Source organism: Lolium rigidum, chromosome 3, assembly GCF_022539505.1.
Source record: "Lolium rigidum isolate FL_2022 chromosome 3, APGP_CSIRO_Lrig_0.1, whole genome shotgun sequence".
Taxonomy (NCBI): Eukaryota; Viridiplantae; Streptophyta; class Magnoliopsida; order Poales; family Poaceae; genus Lolium; species Lolium rigidum.
Window position 1 is genome coordinate 47,424,675 of NC_061510.1, and position 20,424 is coordinate 47,445,098.

The window sequence follows — 20,424 nt, forward strand, 5'->3', positions numbered from 1 at the left end:
GATAGATAATATGGTAGATAATAGGGATCCCTCCCTAGATAATAAGCTGCATACATCAGCCAACATAGTAACAGGTTCGAGGTTCTTCACAGCACCATCATACTAACAACATAACAACAAGGGATCCCTAGCTAACAACAAAATGGAGGAGGCAGCAGCAGCACACGTCCATGACTCCGCCTACCCCATCTGGCTCTGCGTCCACTTGTTGCTCCGCTTGGGCACCTTGGGCTTGAGCGGAGGCATGCGCCCGGCGGCGATCTCCACCCGCTGGAAGCTGCGGAGGTGCATGCCGAGCGCCTTGTGCTTGGCGCGGAAGGAGTAGGGGTTCACCGTCGTGCCGACCTTGGGGAAGGTGTTGCCAATGTTCTCGGCATGCGTGAGGAGGCAGTTGAAGTTGGTGCCGCCGAGTCTCCTAGTCCAGAAGGGGCACCTGTAGACACCCTTGGCGAAGTAGGAGACGTATTGGCCGACCTGCAGCCTCCGCAACACCTGCCGAGTCTTGGTGTCATGGTGCTCGTCGTCGCTGCCGACGTCGCTGCCAGACAGCTGATCCATATCAAACGGAAACTATGAGTGAATGAGTTGCAACGATGACTAACGAGCATGATAATAAAGTTAGAAAAAACAGAGGCAGCCTCAGTTAGAGTGGACACGATTATATATCTACAGGGAAGGGGTTAGCGAACCAAAGCTCATGCACAACAGATTTGTACACGGCAATGGTTCGTTGAACCCTCCCTGTAAAAATTTGTGCCCAACGATTCATCATAGGCAAATAAATAGATTCCAGATCTGAACTTGAACACATTCCAGATTATTTGCAAAATTAAACGGTTGATATCTTTTGATTCATGCATAAAATAACTGATTGAGATCCCATGATTACTTGCATAAATTAACCGATTGAGATCCCATTATTAGTTGCATAAATTAACCGAACGGCCGAACCCCAAATCTTAAACGAAATCAAGAAGGGATCAAAACAAAATGGAATAAAATCAGCGCAAATATTAACCCAATACTCATCCATCTACAGATCCATCTACACCAGCAAAAATAGGGTTCAAAAAGGAAAGGGGAACAAAAAAGGGAGCAAACCGTAGTTACCTCGTTCCATGGGTCGTCCATGAAGGTGTCGTAGGGGTTCGGGGGCGCCTCGTACGTCACCTCCTCATAGGGGTCCCATCCCGCGGGGATCTGACTGCCACCGGCGGCAGCCTCTAATGCACCGGCGACGACGGCCATTGAGGGGACGGCGTCGAAGAGGGAGGCGTCGCGCTTGGAGCCGACGGTGTCGTGGACGATGGGATTGGCATTCTCCTTGTCCATCTCGCTGACAGAGGAGAGGGAGAGGGTTTTTTTCTTTGGAGAAGATGATGGGACGTGAGAGAGGCGGCGTTGCGTGAGCGAGTGAGAGTGACAGAGATAGTGCGAGGAGGCGTCTATAAAGGGAGGGGTGGTTAATGCGACCCGCATCCTACGTGTCCACCGTTGCACGTCTGCACGTCTTGGACTTCTGCAACGCGACACGCGTCCACGATTGCACGTCTTCCATTTCTGCACCGCAACACGCGTCCTCGAGTCTAACCCTGGAAATTTAGATATACTCAGGTATACCCTCGAGTCTTATACTAGCATTTTTTGTGTGCTCAGTTTTCCCCTTGAGTGCTAATACTGGCTAGTGCAATATGCTCAGTTTTACCCTCAAGTGGCTGGTCAACAGAGAGTCAACAAATGGGATTAACTAGTTAAAAGAGTCATTTAATGTGCAAAAAATTCCGAAAAAGAGTGGCACTTACTCATGGAGACTTTACCACAAATTGCAACTTCTCAAATCATAGATAAGTCATAGATAAATCAAGTTTTACCAAAAATTGCCACTTCTCAAATCACCTAGTAGCTATGAAGGTGTATGGTTTTCCACAATAAGCCCTTCCCAAAACAGCTTTCCCCAAAACATACTTTGTCTAAATGAGGCCACAATTCTCACACTCATGTATATTTGTATTGCAAATAGTTTGAGGTAGGCCAAGATGGGTTTGATTGTACAAAACACGCATTTTCCATTTTTTAAATCTCATATTTGAATCCCTTAGCCTCGTTTCATCGCTTCGAGTGCCCTTGGTTTCTTGATACTACTCAGTTTTGCCCTCTCCCTTCACAAATTCTCGCAGACGTGCAACATTGCCCTGATTGGTCTAGCCCATGTCACGCGGATCGTGCCCGCCGACCATTGATCATATGATCTAACGGGCAAGATAACCACTCTCTCTCTGTCAGCGGTTAGCTTCCACCCTCTAAGTATGCTAAAGGGCGGTTTTCTGTATTATTTTTCACGCGCTAAAAATTATAAGCCCAACTCTTTTAGGCATTACTTTTCACGCAAAAAATGATAAACCATCACCGATTTGTTGTAGCCATTAATTTTCACGCAAAAAATGATAAACCATCACCGATTTGTTGTAGCCATTAATTTTCACTCAAAAAATGATAAACCATCACCGATTTGTTGTAGCCATTAATTTTCACGCAAAAAATGATAAACCATCACCGGTAGCCATTACTTTTCACGAAAAAATGATAAACCATCACCGATTTCTTGTAGCCATTACTATTCACGGTAAAAATGATAAACGAAACAATCTATCTATCTCTGTATTTGAAGTTTGGGAGGGTTCACCATCTACTTATGTTAACTTTCGAGGTTTTGACCTGAAAATCAAATGGGTATTATAAAGGGAAATAAAAGTTCAAAAAAATGTAAAAACGAAACAATCGACCTATCTTTGTATAGAAGATCGTATGTATGATTTTTGAGGTCATTTAGAGAAGGTAGAAAAAAATCCCTTTTGAGAAGGTCGAAAAAATCTAACTTGTTACAAAAGCTGGTTTCAGTGAGACCTAACCAAGTTTGGCATACATGATGCCATACCTATAACAACAAGGAATATCTAAAAGGGAAAGTTTCACAAAATTTGAAATTTAGGGTGAAAATGATGCCATACATGATGCTGTTTTTCGAGGTTTTGACCTGAAAATCAATTGGGTATTATAAAGGGAAATAAAAAGTTCGAAAAATGTAAAAACGAAACAATCTATCTATCTATGCATAGAAGATCAGCTGTATGAAATTTGAGGTCATTTAGAGAAGGTAGAAAAAATCACCTTGTTAGAAAAGCTGGTTTCAGTGAGACGAAACGGCATGCGCTTAAGCAAAGTGATTTTTTCGAACATCCCCAAATGACCCGAAATTTGCCATACATGGTGCCATACGTGTAACAACAAGGAACCCTATCTAAAAAGTGTCAAAAAGTTTGCCCAACCGTATAGCTCTATCAAAAAGAACCTCACCATGGCGCTATTATAATTTTTAGTTACAAACTTTCGTTACCTAACCTTCAACATGAAACTTGTTTCAAATTCATTTTGGCGTACAAGAAACAAATCCCACCTTGATTCGAGCACCACAGCCTCCAAACGATGCCGATGCCGATATCAGCATGTTCAGAATGGCTATGCTCGCCGCCACTGCTAGGTCACCGTCGGGATGCACCCTCAATCTCGTCCCCTCATTTGATCACTGACACACCAGAGATACCGCCGAGGCCAATGCCGAACGTACATGCTGATGCCAATGCCGAACATGCATGCATGCACGCTGCTGTGGGCACGGCCACGCCGCCCCGCTATGCTGGACGCCACAGACCACCGCGAGGTCTTTCCCTTCGCCACCACACTCTTCTAGCACCCATCTATACACGCCAGAAAGGAGAGACACTAGTTTTCTCTACATTGCTCGCGTTCATGTCCGACACGGTCGATCAAAGTTTTGAGGTAGTCGTCGATGTCGTCGACCATTTCTTCTCTTCTTTGCATGGTTAAACGCGTCTAGTTCATATCTATCTAATGCGTCTGGTCTCGCCTCATGCAGTTCTTTGTGGACGTCGATCTCATCTCGGCACCCCGCAGGCCACCTCCTCCATGCCATCGCTGTAGAGCTCCGTTTAAAAATCTAATCCTACCCGTGTATTGCCCCTTGTATCAGCGTCATGGCCCCACTTGTCATTCGATATACCGAAGCCCCACTCGTTTGCGTTTTGATCAGGGATACAACGATGCTTACGGTCAAACAAAGATGGATGGTCCGACGTGTCTTTGCAGGCTCTACGTGGCCCCACTAGTCAGAAGATAACGGTCAACCATTTGGCAACCGGCCGTTACAGCACCTGTGATGGTTTCAGACAAGGTCTTGGGGAAAACTGAGGAAAAACTAAGGAGCTGGGGAAAACTGAGCACAACTAAGGACCCGAGGGCACGAAAATAGAAATCCTTATTGTAAAAGCATTGTGAGCTGGGATCAAAGTACTCTAAACATAGGCATGATAGATATAATCCTAACAATAGAACTTAGCAACTATGTTGTAACATGAGAAGTAACTCAAACAAAAGATCATGAATAATAGTGCACTAAAAGAAATTGTTTGTTTTCGAGCATAGAGAAAACATAGAAAAGTGGTATTCAGCTTGTCCTTTATGAAATAGCAAAACATAAATGCTAGGACACCTTTAAAGTTCAAAGGGTGACTAGATACAAATATTTTGAGAACAAGCAATAACATAATCATGAATCAATCAATAATAAATTTTGGGACAATGCACATTATACTCAGAATGACAACTATGCTCTCTTAATTGGTGCATAAAGTAAGAAGATGAAGACTCAACATAAAAGTAAAAGAAAGGCCCTGCGCAGAGGGAAGCAAGATTACTCACGTGCTAGAGCTTTTTAGTTTAAATACAATAGAGGTGTTAAAAATATATTTTGAGAGGTATGTATGTCTATGTCAACGAATGACATCAAATGATCTATCATCATTTCACGTTTAATAGCTTCAAGAGCGGCTCCAATAGTGAGAACAATAAATTTCCTCTTCTCATTTGTTTGAACAAGCTAACTTCATGATTTCTCAAGTACATAGTGTTAGGAGATTTTTATTATGCGTTCATTTTATATTTTAGTGGGCTGGACACCCGCTTGCCTGCTCTTTTTGCAATATTAAGGACTAGCACATTATGCATGCTAGTCAAAGTGTGAAGCCAAAATAAACATGAAAGAGACAATAAAACATTCAACACTTCCTCATGAGCTAAAACAGGAACACAAAATAGGTAATATTTTTTGAAGGTTTAAAGGTAGCACACAAGCAATTCACTTTGGAGTGGCGGTGAAATACCACATATAGGTAGGTATGGTGGACACAATTAGAAACTTTGGTTTTTGGGATTTTGATGCACGAGTAGAGCTCATACTAGGGATAGCACCCGCAGGGTATGAGTACGGGTATAGCCATCCCATACCCATACCGTCACCTTCAATCTTACCCATCACCGGCACCCATACCCGTCAACGGTTACAAGTTTTTCTCATACCTGTCACCCGACATGCTAAATGGGTACCCGCGGGTAGAAATACCCGCTCTTACAACACATCAAATTGATCAAAAAAATATGAGAGGAGGTGAAGCGATCCTAAATAGAGGTTGAATCCTCACTAACCTACCAACAATTATGAGACGGGAAAGCATGAGGTTCAGTCTAGCAACATGAAGGCATAATTAGGGAAAAATTATGTGGTTTATAATATTACAATGGCCCACTTGTTAAATTTAGTTAAGTTTAGATGGGTAGATGGGTACGCGGGTATGTTCTATGATCGCATACCCGTACTCACTCTACCCTATCTTGTCCCATACTCGTACTCCTATTGTGTTTTTACCCAGCGGGTACGCGGATCATGGGTACCCATTGACATTCCTAGCTCATACTCAATACAGGTGAAGGCTAGCAAAAGATTGGGAGCGACCAACTAAGAGAGCAATAATGGCCATAATCATGCATAGCGACAAAACATTATTAATCAAAGCATAAAGTGAAATTACGAGTCAAAAACTAAATGATCATAGAGGCTTTAGGTGACTGGTTTGTATTCATAACATGTTGTAAGAATGTGCCAAGTCAACCCAATAAAGAATAAAAGGATAATACCACAATATTATGCTTTTGTATAATGGAAACCACACATAATTCTTTTAATGGCACATTAAGCACTCTCAGCTTTTTGAGACAAGTCATGCTACAACAATAACCACTAAGCATATAATTAAAATAACATCTAACATGACCATGCTAAAGTATAAGCCACAGTCTAAACAAGCTTCCTTTTGCACCACTATAAGCATGAAACATTTTACTCGTCTCCAACACCAATCAATTTATTTGAAACAACTCTCATAGATAATAATCAATAAAGACCAGAGAGCTAATCATACATAACTAAAAAAACTAACAATCTCTAAACAAAATACGTGTGAAAAAACAAGAGCTAAACACAGTACTAGTAAAAGAGAACACTCGCAGAACAATAAGAGTGAAAACTAGAGTGTTGTATGCTGAAAATGGAGTGTGTCATTCTACAAAACAGGTATGCTAGGATCCAACCATATGCTACAGAAAAAATAAAAGAAAACAAAAAAACAAAATAAAGACGCTCCAAGAACAACACATAGCATATGAAGCAATAAAAATATAGCGTATTGAAAGATGACCTGATACTTTGTTGATGAAGATCAATATGACGTTCTGGTTGGGAATACGAATGTTTTTGGTGACAACACAAAATCTGTTTCAGGACAACAACTTCTCCAAATCTTACTTTCTTCCTATTAGAGGCTATTCTTGGCACAAAAAGGAAATAAAAAGGATAAGGAGAGGTTATTACAGAGGTAACAACTTCCAAGACTCAACAAAAGAAAAATTACAGAAATATAACATGGGTTATCTTCCAAGAGTGCTTTTCTTTAACGCCTTTCAGCTAGGCGCGAGAAAAAGAGCTTGAATCAAGTATTTTCAAGTGAAGAAGTATCAAGATCAATGCCAGGAGTATTTTCAACAAGGTATTTTATTTTATCCATATAAGTTTTAGAAGACCCTCTCTCAACACTCTTGGGTTCACTACTTTCATCAAATGGGTTTTCAAGAACAATCCAATCAAATTTCTTTTCCAAAGCTTCATGCATTCCTAGGAGTTTGAAAGGTATTGTTATTTTGATTTCCTCCCTATTTTTACGTTTGGTTTTGTTTATCTTTTCAAGTGTACCAATAACATCTACACATGAGCCTACCATCTTAAACCGCTCAAATACTTTCCTAGCTTTTATAACATCTCTAAATTCTTTAAGCAAAGTTACCAGAATAAAATTTCTCTTTTCATCATCCTCAACTTCATGAAGTTTAAGAAACATTTGCTGCATTATGGGATTAAGGTTTAAAAACCTAGCCTCCAACATTTGAACTAAATAAGTTGCAACAGTTTTATAATTAGTAGCATGTTCTACTAATGATCTTCCCTCAATATCTTTGTACTTACTAACATGATTAAAGAATTCTTCAATGTCATCCCTCCCAATTATAGAACCACTACCTATTGATAGGTTTTTCAGAACGTACTTAGGGATCAACATAATGTGCTAAAAATAAAGCAACAAAATAACAACTATAAAATAAACTATTTTTTTTGTGTTTTTGATAAAAACAAGCAAACAAGATAAAGTAAACGAAGCAAAACAATAGCAAAGTAAAGAGATTGGAGATGAGAGACTCCCCTTGCAGAAATCCTCTTTCTCCCTGGCAACGGCGCTAGAAAAAAAGCTTGATGTTATGCAAAGCATACAGTTTGGAAACCCCAAGAGGAAGGTATTATGAGCACAATAGCAAGTTTTGCCTCAGTAATAAACCAAGGTTTAATCGACCAGTAGGAGAAAGAAATCACTTCTGAAGGTGTTGCTAGCTGACTTTCACAGGGCACACTACCGGTGTCAGCAAAAACGTGGAACCTGCACACAACACAACCAAAATACTTTGCCCCAACTTACAGTGAGGTTGTCAATCTCACCGGTTTTGCTGAAAACAAAGGATTAAACGTATAGTATGGAAAGAGATGTTTGTTTGCAGTTAAATAAAGAGAACTGTGTGTGGATGCCAGAAAAAGAGTTGTTGCCGTGGGAGTTGGCAATAAAAAGAAGAGGTATTTGCAGTGTAAAAAAATGACTGGGTCCACAGTTCACTAGAGGTGTCTCTCCATAAAGATAAATAACATGCTGGGTGAACAAATTACAACTGGGAAATTGATAGAATAAAGACCATACATAATAAGATGATTACTATGAGATTTATTTGGGTATTACAACAAGATTCATAGACCGTAATCCAAGTGCATCTATGACTAATAATCCACCTTCCGGTTAGCATCGGTACCCCTTTCAGTATTAAGTTGCAAGCAACAGATTATTGCATTAAATAAAGTGTGTAAAGTAAACAATAGAATTATCCTTGGATAAAGCATTGTTGTTTTCTCCCTAGTAGCAACAACACATCTACAACCTTAGAAGTTATTGTCACTCTCCCAGATTACTAGAGGCATGAACCCACTATCGAGCATAAATACTCCCTCTTGGAGTCACAAGAACATACTTGGCCAGAGCATCTACTAGCAACGGAGAGCATGGAAAATCACAAATAACATATGAAAACTTTATAATCAATCTTAACCATAGTATTCAACATTCATCGTATCCCAACAAACACAACATGTAACATTACATAAAGATGATCCTGATCATGATAGGCAGCTCACAAGATATAAACATGAAGCATAATTGGAGAAGACAACCATCTAGCTTCTACTATGGATCCGTAGTCCAGAGATGAACTACTCACGCATCACTTCAGAGGCGGGCATGGCGATGTAGATGCCTCCGGTGATGATCTCCCTCTCCGGCAGGGTGCCGGGAAGAACTTCAGAACCCTCCCGAGCCAGGGTCGACGATGGCGGAGGCGACGGAACTTTTCATGGATGGAGGCTCGGGTTTTTAGGTTTTTTCTGAATAGATGAATATATAGGCGGAAGAGCAAGGTTGGTGGGCGCCCGAGGGGCCCACACCACCCCTAGGCGTGGCTCAACGCTTTCCCTCACCAGACAGCTCCTCACACCCTAGTCTGTCGACCTTGTTGCCAGCAAGCTCAAGCCGCTCCTATATTATCTTACATGACAGTCAGAACGGCTAGGAAGATTTTCTATAGAGAGCTGAGCAGGCTAGGAATATTTTCCTATAGAGGGCTGAGCACGCGTTGTGAGCCGTACTCAAGCATCTCTGAGATGTGGCTATACATGGAAATGATCTACACATGAGGATTGTTTGGTTCATATGCGACCAAGTAAAAACTATTTCAAATGGGAAGTACCTAGTACCTATCCATGAACGTGGAAGTACCAATGATAGAGGGGACAACTTGCTATACAAGTCCAGCCAAAGTTCCTAGAACTTCACGTCTGTCAAAGTTGGAAGATTATTGTTAATGCACTTTACTTTCTTTCTTAACTAATAAGCTTTTTTAACAATCTGAAAGGCTAGGTAGTGACACAGAGAGATGGATGCTAACTGTATCGCTGCCTCTCGTAATTGCATTAATCAAATGCATTAAATGTAATGATCAGACAAAGAACATCAATTTACCTTGAATCGACTGAAAGTCCTCTGTAATGTCTGCAGCTCGCATATGGAAACAAACCACTGGATCTCGGCTAGAAGGGTCAGAAAGCTCCCAATAATCCTGAAACCCATGTTTCTGAGCCACGTGAGGCTGAAGAGCCGTCCATAAGAACTGCAATATACATTCAGAGTTTCAGATAGGGTGCTACCTTGCATCTGTTGCACACTGGGGGAACTTGATGTTGATGAAGTACTCTGATAGGATTCTTGTGGTCCTGCCAGTGCTCCAAAAAAATGTACCACTGTGGATTATGCATGTTGTCGACAAGAATGTTGTAGTCATTACTGATGGGTAGAACCATAGAATTGGGAGGACCTGGCTAGGATGGCCTCTGACTGAACTATCAGTACACGGCGATGTGTGTCTCATTGTTCTCATCTACCTTGGCTACCATTCCACTGGACAAAAATAATTTCATACTACATGTTAGTCTTATGATGAACTGCTTAACTTGGACATTCAGAACATATTATGTATCTGCTTTACTTCTGTTCATTACCTAGTCAAATTAATGCATTAATCAATTGCTTCCCGCTTTCTTCAGCTAGGAGTATTCTGTATCTCTCAGTGTATTAATTGGCAGCCTATAAAATTTTATCAACAATTTCAAGATCTAGAAACCAATACGCTAAACTAACTTGAACTGAATTGATGATGTGGTGACGAGCAGCTAGAGCAAGAACTTTTCAAGCTATTCAATGATAAATAAACCCGAAGTCTCGGTAGAAGACAAATATTTCTCAAAAGCTATAGAAGTACCTATGCACTCTGCAACTATTCCCCAACTGATATACTATGTTCGATGAATTTCGCGCAGCTATATCCATGCATGCCATCAAATGGAACCACAAATTTGGAAGGTCGAACGATGTGATGAGAGTGATTTGGCTTGGGAAGCAAGACCTTCGGAGGCTCATCCTGGACTTGGCTTTGCTGCTCTTGTCTACAAGACAAAATCATGGCTTGAAATAGGAAACGAGATCAGATGTATCCCTGCAAATTAATAAGGTAGGCAAACAATAAGCATGCAGAGATACGAGAGACTATAGTAAGCGGCTGTTGTGATTGGTGCATGCCATACCTTTATAGCAACTAAGAATAGATTCTTGTTATCCTGTAATTGATTTGTCTCAGAAATTTTCAGACGAATGCAATAAAGAAAATTCAACTGACAGGTATTGTGGCACCAGACCGTTCTGCGCTGATCCCATTTCTCTCTCTCTGACCCTCCAAGTCACCACTGACTCTGGCGTCCTCAGCAGCCTTCTGTCGCTGGTGCTAACCGACTTTCATCGTTGTCCAACTTCCCAAAGCCCATCTCATGGTCAGGATGGCATGAGGCACCTATTTTTGTCTTCCTCCACAACAACCAGGTCGCTACCATTGTTGCTGAGGTTCAGCAAATCAACAAGCATGACTTAGACAAGGGAGATCACGGTAATCTGACAGCTCCCTGCAACAAGTATATCATGTGGCTCAGTATACCTATGAGAATGAAAAAAACTGCTCCTAGTCAGTTGGTAATCTCATCAAAGTCATCTAATAGTTGTGCAACAACCCTTACTTAGTGTCCCGAATGTTGTGGTAGAGCAGCCCATTGTCGATGTTTAGGCGGCATATATGTGCAGCTGCCGTCGCGTGCACAGTGATTCCTTTTACGAAACTACATCTAAGGCAACCACTCCATCGAACACTTTGTGTGCGAATCCAGTGCACCATAAACCTTTCCTCCTAATAAATCATCCTCGACAGTCGCAACCTCGCCGCTACACTTATCGACAAATACACCACCCAACACCTACTCTAAGTGTATATGAAGCAACAACAATATGAATGTTCAGAACTTCAGATCGTAATCTTAGTGTCAGTGGAGGAAGCACCTAGAAGCATACCATGAAGAAATTCCCTTGGCTACCCACTACTTTGGCAGCATGCCAAAGAACACGGGGCGCCTTGCCCCAGCTGGATCCACGGCTTGAAAGGTCGTGCGCATCAGCTGGTATGATAACCCCCTCAACGCTAGTTGTGTGGGTGTCGTTCGCACGCTGGAGAGGTCCGGTCTGATGCAGCGCGCCCAACACTTGCAGCTTCGATTCGTCAGCAGCGACATCGCCGCCGCAATCCTGTGGTTCAGCCGACCCCGTCCATTTCCACATGGGGTGCCGAGAGGGAATTTTCTCGCCAGCCGTGGAACCGGACCCTCTCCACCATGGATCCCGCTACAGCAGTCCAGCAACTCCCGCGCCGTCACGACTCTCATGATCTAGGAATGGTTTCGATTGTGGGGGAGCGACGAGGGGGGGTCGAGGGAAGAATCGCATAAGAGGGCTGCAGCATGGATATGCGCGGAGGCGGCCTGGAGGTTGGTCGGCAGGCAAATTGGGGAGGCGGCCTGGAGTCATGGGCAGCGGTTCCTTTCTAGTATTTTCCTGTTTGTGGATTTTTCCGGACAACGAAGGACGGGGGACGCGGGCGATTTGTTTCGACACCGATGGTAGCAGAGGATGTACATCCTACCACCTCTAGCCATTTAATATAGTATAGATAACAGGAACATCTTCATATATACCAATAGGAATAGCAGTAGATTTATCAACAATTTGAAGTGAAACCTCAGTGGGAAGTAATTTATTTAAGTTGAGCTTCTTATAAAGATAGAATGGCATGACACTTAACCCTGCTCCAAGATCACATAGAGCATACTTCACATAAGTATTTTCAATTGTGCAAGGAATAGTAGGAATACCTGAATCACCACGCTTCTCTGGTAACTTTCCTTTAAAAGAATAATCAACAAGCATGGACGTAATAGCTTCATTAGGTATTTTCATTTTTTTATTAACAATGTCTTTCATATATTTAGAATATGGCGGAATCTTAATAGCATCAACAAGAGAAATTTGCAAGTACAAACTTTTTATCAATTCAATAAACCTCTCAAATCTTTCATTATCTAACGTTTTAATTACCTCTTAGGGATATGGTATGGGTCAATGAACCCATGGATCAAAGTTCAAAAAAAATGAACCCATGGATCCCTCTCTTTACCTTTTGGTTGTGGTGGAGCCTTCTTCTTCTTACATTTCTCTTTGAAGGATTGGGGATCTTCATTTATTATAGGCTGAGGTTCTTTATTAGCATCATCTTTAGGTGGTTCTTCATGTGGTTGAGACATTTCCACATCTCCTTCATTGTTATTATCTTGAATTTCAGCATCAGAAATAGATATATCATTATATTGATCTTCATAGTTCTCATTTTTCTTCACTTTCATTGGGGATTCCCTTGCAAAAGATTTCTTCTTACGACCTTATTGCTCTTTTTTCTTTGGATGTCCCTCGGGATAATCAAGGTCCTGAGTACTTGAGCCTCCCCTAGTATTGACTCCACATACTTGTCTTTTCTCAGCAAGAAGCTTGTCATATTATTTATTTTGAAGAGAAATCATTTTCTCTACTTAATTATTCATCATATGGTAGTGTTTTATAGTCATTTTAAGAGAATCTAAGCAATAAAATTTATGTGTAATTTCTATACTACTGGAGTTTTCCATTATATCTCATTTAATATCATGTTCAAAGCATCGTTGATCATAAGTAGAATTATTTAAATCATTAACATAAGATATTTCATCAGGAAGTGATACCTCTTTATTACCTTTACCGGAGCATATATCATGTACTTGAATAGAAAACCATGGTTCATCAATAGGTGGCTTGATACCTTTTAAGAAAGTTCCTTCAGGTGAGAAGTTTTAATGCCCTTTTCTTTAATAGACTTTGAAACTTCTTTCATGTCTTCATTAGACAATTCAAGAATGCCTCTTTTATTATGGATCACTTCCTCTTCAATATGTCAATCATCATAATTTTGCTTGATGGTGTTCAACAATTCTCTAGCTTCCTCCACAGTCTTGTGCCTGAAAATATTACATGCAACACTATCTAGATAAGATCTAGATCCTTCAGTTAGCCCATTATAAAATATGTCAATTAATTGGTTCTCTTTCAAACCATGAGCTAGGCGATTCCTCTCAAGGGCACAATATCTCTCCCAAGCTTGGGGAATACCTTCTTATTTACCTTGAGGAAAGTTGCTAATTTCAGCAATCCTAGCATGTATTTTACTAGCAGGGAAATATTGAGTAACAGTAAAACGTACCTACCTAGGAGCATTGACAGCGATTTCAGATTGTCAGCCATTGGATCAAACTAATGGACGTTCCAGATCTATTGGTCATCCCGTCGATAATTCTGGGCGTTTTTCACGGCGCTCCCCTGAGCGATCCGTTCGGCCATGTTACCGGGCTGCTACTCCGGACAATGACCTGGACATTTTCTTGTGTATTGGGCCCTGTGACCTTGATTGGGCTGCTTCGTTGGGCTTTGAGCAGCGAATTCTGCTCTGACTCGACGGAAGGCCACCCATGAAGGCACGGCGCCACTGCCACAAGCCCACAACAGCTTCGTGAAATAATGGCAATAGAAGGTGTCCCATTTCCTTGATCTCCGGTGATAGTGGAAACTGTTTCTAGCCTGCCCACCTCGTCTCCCCTATTTTCATGAGGCTATTAATTGCTTCCTGCGGTAATCATGCTTCCTGAGGTTATGTATCTTGGTTGCAGGCTTGCAGACTTTTCATTTCTCTCTCCCTATGTTTCTTGCAGACTTTTGATTTCTCTTTCCCTATGTTTTCTTGCAGTTTATATTTCCAGATCATGGTGGCCACGATGACGGACGAGATGGCGATGACGACAACGATGTAGAGAAGGAGGCCGCAGGAAGCGGCTTGAGTAAGTGGAGGCGGAAACAGCCACGGTGGCGTGTCGCTGGAGCAGAAGGAGGAAACCGGATGACATCTTCGACGGCGCGTGAGAGCCAGTCTTCGTCGATCGGGTAATCCTAACTGTAGCTCCTCATGTTCCATCTCCGACGCCTCTCTAATTCTCCTATTCCGCTGATGTTTGGTACCAAATCGTGAGCAAATTAACAAGTCTGGTGCGGTAAGTCATTTTAATTACTTCTGCTTTAACTGGCCTAGCACCTTTATTTAACCCAAATCTAACCAGCACGGCACCAACATTCCATAAATCAGCCAATTACAAGTTGCAGCTACAACTTATGGTTGATTGGTTTGCCATGTGCAGAGGTTACATTCGCCAAACCTTATCCCTGGCAAGCGAGGAAGGTTTTGACAAAATCATAGTGGCATCGGATTGCCTATCTTTAATTCTTTGAATCAATGATTCTACGGTTGATCGAAGTTAAGTTGGGGTGCTGGTTCAAGATATCAAGGCTCTCTCTTCAGAGTTTGTATCTGTGAATTTTATTCATGTCTTTCGTCAGTGTAATGTTGCGGCACATACTCTAGCTCGCTCTGCGCAGCAGTTTATTTTTTTCGTTATTAGGAACTCTATTCCGGATTGCATCCGGCAAACTATATGTAATGGTTTATCATAATCAATAAAGTGCCGCGTTTCTCTAAAAAAAGGTTACATTTGCTTCCATAAGAAGTTTTATATTAGAAAAACTTTGTCTGTGTGTCTTTTCGGCTAAGCTTAGTGAATTTTCTTTTACGAGTAACGTGACTATAAGATGACCTGCTATTTTGGTTGCATATGCCAGTGTTGCACTATGCGAGGATAAGTGGTTAGCAAACCTGTTAATATGAATATGCAGATATATCCGAGATGAGAAAGAGGTGTGCACAGATAAGACCATTTCAAAATGTTAGCAGTGTTTGAGAACCTTTCTTTGATCATATACGGCTCATTATGTTGGCATTTCAAATAAAATGTCAACTATATTGTTAGTGTTCATATAAAATTCATTAAAGGCCCCATTCTTGTTTATTTCTGAGATACATCGCTGTTTGGTTCTTTTCAGGGTTGCACTTGTTTCACGGCTGCATGGACAAGGGATATCTTCAATTTCAGAGATGCACTTGTTGTTTACTTAATAATTAATTGATTGTTAGTCTTAATTGATCTCCTATTGTTTTCTAGATTGTGTTCCCGGATGGGGCATTCGGCATTTCAGATAGAAACTGTGCTTTGAATTGCTTGGAAATTTGCATCGATGTTCAAATATGTCCTCAGAATGTTAACTTCCTATTGCTTTTCTTTACCTTGATATTTGCATGTGATCTCGATGTTAATACGGACAAGTCTTGGATGTTTCTGTTGTCCATCAAGAGAAGGTTGGACTGAATTGAAGGTTATATCATCCCATTGTAATTCAGATTGTTGAAGTTTTACCAAATATCTATATTTTCATATTTTTAGAAATTTTTGTTCAGTTCTTTCTTGAAGACGGACGGGCGCAGCAACGCGCGCTTCCATGGTCTAGTTTATTATAAAATGATTAAATGCATGCTTCTTTGCTAGTAATAGACTTTGGTGCTAAAGAATTATACTAGGCTTTTGCTTTTCCTCCTAAAGAAAAGGGAAACAATTTCAAGAAGTAATAGCATTGTTGGATTTCAGTATTACCAAATACATTAGCTAGCTTAGTAAGGCTTATTAAGTGTTCATATGGAAGTTCATCTTTTCTACCATAAATTAAACTTAATTACTTCAGCCTTTTCTATTTTATCAAGGTCAACATCAAATTCATAATCTTTATCTTTGATGTATATTATCGGTGCTTCACTTTCTCTAGCAACAAAAATAAACCTCCTGAGCGAGAACTCGGACTAGCTTCAAATTTATCAAAATCATCTAAATCAATATTCATGAAAGCTTCCGTAAATGCAATATCTTCTTCAGAGTGTGTTATTTTAGAACTAAGTGCACTATCCTTTTCATTATAAAGTTAATCTTCTTCATATTCAGAGTCCATATATTCATCAGAGAAAGACTTAAATAAATTAGGCATCCCCTATTTATGATTGTCAACATCTAACAAATCATTTTCAATTGTAGTAGACATTCTAGATAGTGGTGAAATTGTTTGAGCAATACCTTTCTTTTTAATAGCAGGAGTACTAGCAGCATTAGGTGAAAAGTGTGGTCTAGAAGGAAAATCCGTACCTTTCCTTGTAGTGGAGGGCATAGTAACCTTCTTAGCAGGTTCCTTATCATTTCCCATGATAAGAAACAAATAAGTGCAGCAAGTAAATGATAACAAGTGATCATACCAATAAAGCTAAGTTCCCCGGCAACGGTGCTAGAAAATGTCTTGATGCCCACAGGTATAGGGGATCGTTGAAATCTTCGATGAGAAGTATTACCTAAGTTTATAGTTCGACTCAAGGGTAACACGATAATACCAATAAGACTTTAGCAAATGAGACGTCACTCTCAATCGCACCTATATATCAATAAACTCACAAAGCAAGTGGTGACTTTATAGCATTTGATTCATATAGTAAAAACAAATACTAAACAATAGCAACAGATCTCCAATTTTCGCCAGAAGTAGTATTATGTAACTTTCAGTGGCTAAAAGCGTAGGCATGAGGTAGTACTGGGGTGTTGTATGAATGATATTGATCATATAATGTAATCCAACTAACATAGCATCCATCTCTAATTCAATTGTGTGTTGGTGTGTGCTTAAAATATAGCTATACGTACTAACAAAGAGAATTTGCATAATATATTTTATCCTACTTGCCCATTTTACCGGGGCCAACTTGGAAGTACAAGCAATTAAGGTCTATCCTTTCGAATATCCCGGAACAAAGCATTAAGATTCATGAACACAAAATATCCTCGAACTATCACATGTTTCCCTTGTTTTTCCCTGTCTGTCACCTTAGGCATTCGCATGGTCAACATAATAATAAGTAATACACCTTGCAAATAAATACGAACCTCATATATATGATAAAGCAATATAGGATAAGTACCGAAATCATGTCACTCGGGGCCTAGTAACAAGTATTAAACATATGAAAGCTGTACCAACACTCATACATGAAAATCTTCAAGACAAACACCTCAAATCTGGATACATATGGATGATTACATGAACAATCTCGTACAAACCCCCACCTCTTAAACCTATAGAGAACTACTCACTCATGGTGATGGAGAGTGAGCCCATGGTGGTTGGTGATGATGTTGTTGGTGGCGCTCTGTTTTGCAAAATGCTTCGTGCCTCTAGCAGGGTAGGTTTTAAGGCTATATAAGGCACCACGGTCCGAGGGGGGGGGGGGGCAAGATGACGAACGAGGGCCAAAATGGTCCTGGTGGCGCGCCCTATGCAGGTGGGCGCGCCACCTAACCTCGCTTGGGCCTTGTGGCTCCCCTCTCGTGATCCAAAGCTCTAGGTCCCCAATTTTATTTCCTGCAAAAACTGACAAAAACAAGACTTTTGCTAAAAACAGCGTCATATTCAACAGTTTTATCCAAGTATGGTGAGATTCCGGAGTAAATATTCGAGAAACTGTTTGTAAAAGTTGATACATTTGAGATGTATCAACAACCCATCCTGTCGGTGTCGTAGAGGATGAACGGGAACCAAGACAGCTACAAGCCGAATCAAAGTTAGCTTCAACAAAGTACTGAATACTACTACTATGCACTGAGTACTGCTAAGGTGATTTTTTGCATACCCAGGTGAGGCCAGTTACAAGGAGCACCGATGGTATCCCGGAAGGCAAGTTCCTGAAGCCTTGGAACATTGCAAGCGGGCCACTAGGTTCGACTTCAACCTGACCATTTGCCTTTGATGGGAGTGGTGCAATTCGTTTGTATGGTACCTCCTTGGCGAAGATCAGAGTTATCACCAAACGCAAGCACATGAACACCGCTGAAAACAATAGTGACATGAAAAAGGATTAAGTTTCACTAGCATGTCTGAGCTAGAAAGTTTGCCTCTGAAATTTATGAATTGCTGATAAAACTTACCACAACCACCAGAAATGCTCCTTTTTGATTTCCGCAACCTTCACAGCAGGCCCTTGTCCGAAGGAAGGGAAACCATCTATGAAGTTTTGCCAAGCAATATGTAACTTGTCAGTATTGTGCTGCAAAAAAAAACAAAAGAGACACATATAGGTTATGCGCAAGATTTGGCTTACTTGTGCCACTTATCGGTGGAACGAGAGGAGTACCCTAGGATATTTCCTAGCGCCATCCAAGAACAGAAGATTGAATTTGCAGCACTGGGTCCATACTTGCCTATTCAAAAAAATAAGGGAAATCAGATCCGTTGATTTTCATAACCAGTGGTACCAACTTAGCATCGCCAAATTCTGAAATGATAATGTCATGCAAGATTACCTGACAAATCAGCCATCAGAGGACGAGCTGGGCCTGTAAAATCGATGGCAAACTCATGTCAGGTTTTCCTCTTCGAAACTGTTAAACATGACTACTACTTGCACAAAACCACTTACTTGCACAGTGTTGTTGGAGAAGTCAAGAAGCTGGAATCCAAGCACATAGACAATTGCAACGTGCCAGCGAGGACCATGGTAGATACTGTATCACGTCAAAATGCCATTACCTGTTCGCAACTGTCAGTTGCTAGCTACTCTATATAAATTCAAGACCAAGCAACGAGCTGACCACCTACACTCTTCCTTGTCTACGTTGTGATTGTTCGCTTCTCGGCTGACATTGGAGGGGGGGGGGCGCAGCCCCCAGCCCAATATTTGTTTGGCCTAAACTCTTAAATATTTAGCAGATGTTGACTACGAATAGCTTATATTGAGCCCATTTACGCTCCCACAAAATGTGTCTATAGCCCATTTACCCCCTCCCCGCAATGCATAGCTATGGCACTGATCGATCTATCTATTGGGTTCACCATGGCGTATCTCATCACCCATCTAATTTGTATCATGCAGGATGACGGGAACCAGGACAACTACAAGTGCAATCAAAGTTAGCTTCAGCAAAACACTGAATACTACCATACACTAAGTAGAGTACTATTTGCTGCATACCTAGTTGAGGCTAGTTACAAGGAGCACCGATGGAATTCCGGAAGGAAATTTCATGAAGCCTTGGAAAACGACAAGTGAGCCATTAGGCTCAAATTCAACTTGACCATTCTTGGCAACAAATATTTTTACTTCAGTTTTATTGTAGAACAAATACCCAGCGGTTTATCTAGGATAACCTACGAAGACACATTTTTCTAACTTGGGTTCAAGCTTGTTTGGTTGCAACTTGTTTATGTGTGCAGTGTATCCGCAAATTTTAAGAAATGATAAGTTGGGTTTCTTCCTAGACCACACATCGTATTGTGCTGTTTCAACGTATTTAGATGGTGATCTACTTAGTGTAAACGCATCGGTCTCTAATGTGTATCCCAAAATGATAAAGGCATATCAGTTAATGACATCATTGATCTCACCATGTCCGACAGGTTTGTATGCCTCTCGAACACACTATTGCCTTGGAGCCTCATGGGTGGTATAAGTTATGGAATAATTTGACAACCTTTCAGATGTGCTCTAAACCTTTGATTCAAATATTCTCCTCTACAGTTAGATTGTAGAAACTTTATTTTGTTTCCACATTGACTATGTACTTCATTCTGAAATTACTTGAACCGTTCGAACATTTTATATTTATTCTTCATGAGATAAATATAACCATATCGACTTAATTCGACGTTGGAGGTTATAAAGTAAAAGAATCTACCGCGTGCGGGTATACTCTTTGGACCACAAACACTGGTATGCATTATTTCCAATAAGTCACTCGCTCGTTCAAAAAATCCTTTGGATGGGGTTTTAGTAATATTACCCATTAAACAAGCTTTGCAAGCGTCAAAAGATTTAAAATCAAATGACTTTAAAAGTCCATCACTATGGAGATTCTTCATACGTTTGTGTCAAATATGACCTAGCCGA

General features: G+C 40.8%; 1 pseudogene; it reads right to left on the minus strand.

Moving 5' to 3' along the window:
* Window positions 1–19,976, minus strand: part of LOC124694793 — a 39,265-nt pseudogene extending 19,289 nt beyond the window's left edge.
* Window positions 19,977–20,424: the final 448 nt, after the last annotated feature.